Here is a 3327-nt window from a genome sequence, read left to right as displayed (position 1 = left end):
CGCAGCTTTTCCACACATATTTTAATGGGTGGATAACTATAATAAAACAGGCATGCCTAGGGCCAAAAGGCTCTGCTTCAGTATGGTTTGTGTCAAGCCATTCATTAATCTGGCTGTTTGATGAAGAGATAAAATGTAGTAGAAATAAACATGTTAAGAATCAATAGAAGCGGAGGACTATTATTAAGTTTTTTTTTAGGACTATTATTATGTTGTAATGTTTGGTTGACCAATTAGCAGAGAGGGGCGTTTCATTCCCGCCCACATGTAGAGATCGAATATTCAAGTTGTTTATTCGTTTTCTATCCCTGAATGTAAAAACGAAAAATTAAGCCGGATTCTTGATTTTTCATTTTGTTTGAATAATTGAAAAACGAAATATGTGCCCGTTTTTCATTTTTCTGATTTCAATATTAAAACAAAAATTGATTGGACGGAAGATACCCTGATTAACATTAGAGTTGACCGCACTGGGGGGTTTCAATGATGAAGTGGAATTCAGGTCCGTGTACGTTTTGATCATTTCATCTCCTATTTGGAATGCAATAACGAGAAATGGAAAAACGGCTCGTTTATTCGTTTTTCCATTTAGTTTAACATTTTTCGTTTGGGGTTTAAAAATCAGTTTATGGCTTCAATATTTAATTCGCACGTGTGGGCGGTGCTGAAACGCTCCTTTCATCTGATTGGTCGAATCGCTCCGCCTTCAGTACGGTGTAGATAGCTGCACGCATTTGTGAATCGTGTCCTGTGCACTTGTAGATAGCTGCACGCATTTGTGAATGGCGTCCTGTGCATTTGTAGATAGCTGCACACATTTGTGAATCGTGTCCTGTGCATTTGCGAATTGTGAAACATTTCTTGCGTCAAGACGTGCTGACAATCCACAAATACGTGGCCTCCACCCACCGTCTACTCAAGCCAGTCAGATAACAGCCACATTCGCTGACCAATCGTAGCATGATCTCGCTATAGCCAATCACGTTTTGCTTTACAATCAGGGCGGTCTCGTCCTGCGATAACTTCATGCATCTGCATTGGCTCAAATAGGTCATATAATGGCCATACAATGGGAACAGTAAAATATGTTTAAAACTGGATTTCGTTAGACCATTAGACTGTGTATAGACTGAACAGTTCCATGATAATAACATTTAACAGTCTCGTCTCATCTGGATTTTTCAAGAATACGTTATGTGGGGAGATTTTTTTGGTCATCTTCTCTTATGGGTAGGTTTAGGTATCAGGGTTACATTAGGGTTAGGGTTAGGATCTACAGTTAGGATACAGGATACAATGTGATGGCCACACTCATTCATCATAGACTAGCATTTAAAAACTGGAACCTGCTCCATATACTGAATATTTGAAAAAAATTTTTGATGATTTTTTTTTATACCTGAGTACACAAAGTGTCTAAAATCACCCTCCCTACAAACAAAACGCAAGTAAGAACAGAAGTCTACATATAACTTTTTTTTTTACTTATATTTTCTTTTAAGATTTGTCACATTCACTTCAATTGCGTTATTGTAACCCCAATTGTTTCAAGAAATGTTTTGAAGTAAGGAGGGGTAAGTGGAAATTATTTATGTGGTAATATAATTTTTTTTATAGTCGCAGAGATGCTGATCCCTCTGTTCTTCAGAACCTCAAATCGCAAATCGAGGAGCTGTTGGAGGCCTCTCATGGCTTGGAAAATGTTTCCAGACAGAGTCAGGAGATTGTTTCCAATACAGCCCTTTAATGCGAGTTACAGTATGCTGACAGATTATTTCTAGGTAGCCTATTAGTATTGTATGAATATTGTCCCATTGATAAATACAGTGCAAATAGTTCCGTCTCTTTGGATAAAAGTGAAGTGGAAATAAAAATCAATAATAGACTGAACAGTTCCATGATAATAACATTTAACAGTCTCGTCTCATCTGGATTTTTCAAGAATACGTTATGTGGGGAGATTTTTTTGGTCATCTTCTCTTATGGGTAGGTTTAGGTATCAGGGTTACATTAGGGTTAGGGTTAGGATCTACAGTTAGGATACAGGATACAATGTGATGGCCACACTCATTCATCATAGACTAGCATTTAAAAACTGGAACCTGCTCCATATACTGAATATTTGAAAAAAATTTTTGATGATTTTTTTTTATACCTGAGTACACAAAGTGTCTAAAATCACCCTCCCTACAAACAAAACGCAAGTAAGAACAGAAGTCTACATATAACTTTTTTTTTTACTTATATTTTCTTTTAAGATTTGTCACATTCACTTCAATTGCGTTATTGTAACCCCAATTGTTTCAAGAAATGTTTTGAAGTAAGGAGGGGTAAGTGGAAATTATTTATGTGGTAATATAATTTTTTTTATAGTCGCAGAGATGCTGATCCCTCTGTTCTTCAGAACCTCAAATCGCAAATCGAGGAGCTGTTGGAGGCCTCTCATGGCTTGGAAAATGTTTCCAGACAGAGTCAGGAGATTGTTTCCAATACAGGGAGCAGCACATAAGGCAAACCTAGTGACAATCTTAAAGGAAACATTCATGTGTCTTATCTGCAGAGATTTGCACACACACAAAAAAAACCTGCATCTTTAAATATCCTAACCAAAAGGATATGGTGCTAAAACAGTAACATGGGTATTGCTAATGTTCAGTCTATTCAATGCTACATTCAGTGCAAGTGTGTGGCCCCTATTCTACATTTGACTTGCTGTTTTCCAAAACATAATCATTTTTATTTGGCACCAGCTGCAGTTAATGTTGACTTTTTATATTATAAAAATACTTTTTATTACCAATGGATGGAGACCTCAAGGCAGTGCCCTAAATGCAGATCTGAAGATTTTGTCATCACAGAAGTCGCAGGCCTATCCAATGTTCTTGAAGCCACTAAGAGTTTTGTGTAATTCTGTGTAGAATAGTTAGCATTTTTTTCCACTTCCTACAGTAAAATTTGTTCAGTTAGTAAGGTTCAAGCAGGGTATGTGCAAATGTGATAGTTTTCTAAAACATTGCAGTTTTGTTTGCATGTTTTGTGAAGATTGAATAAAGTTTTTACAGATTACATTTTCCATTGTACTTACTGACGTACACCTCTGCATGCAGACACCCAACTGTGCAAATTAATTTATAGATTTATAATACTTATAGATATTTTACATAAAACCCAGTCCTGAACCTGAAGAACCATGTTCTGTGGAGTTCAGCTCCAACCAGTTCCAACACATTTGCTTGGACATTGCTGCTGATCCTGAAGATCTTGCTTGGCTTAGGTGTGTTTATTTGGGGTAGCTAAACTTTGCAGGACACTGGCCCTCCAGGAGCA

Source organism: Sinocyclocheilus grahami, unplaced genomic scaffold, assembly GCF_001515645.1.
Source record: "Sinocyclocheilus grahami isolate Dianchi unplaced genomic scaffold, SAMN03320097.WGS_v1.1 scaffold217.1, whole genome shotgun sequence".
NCBI classification, from domain to species: Eukaryota; Metazoa; Chordata; class Actinopteri; order Cypriniformes; family Cyprinidae; genus Sinocyclocheilus; species Sinocyclocheilus grahami.
This window is presented reverse-complemented; position numbering follows the sequence as displayed.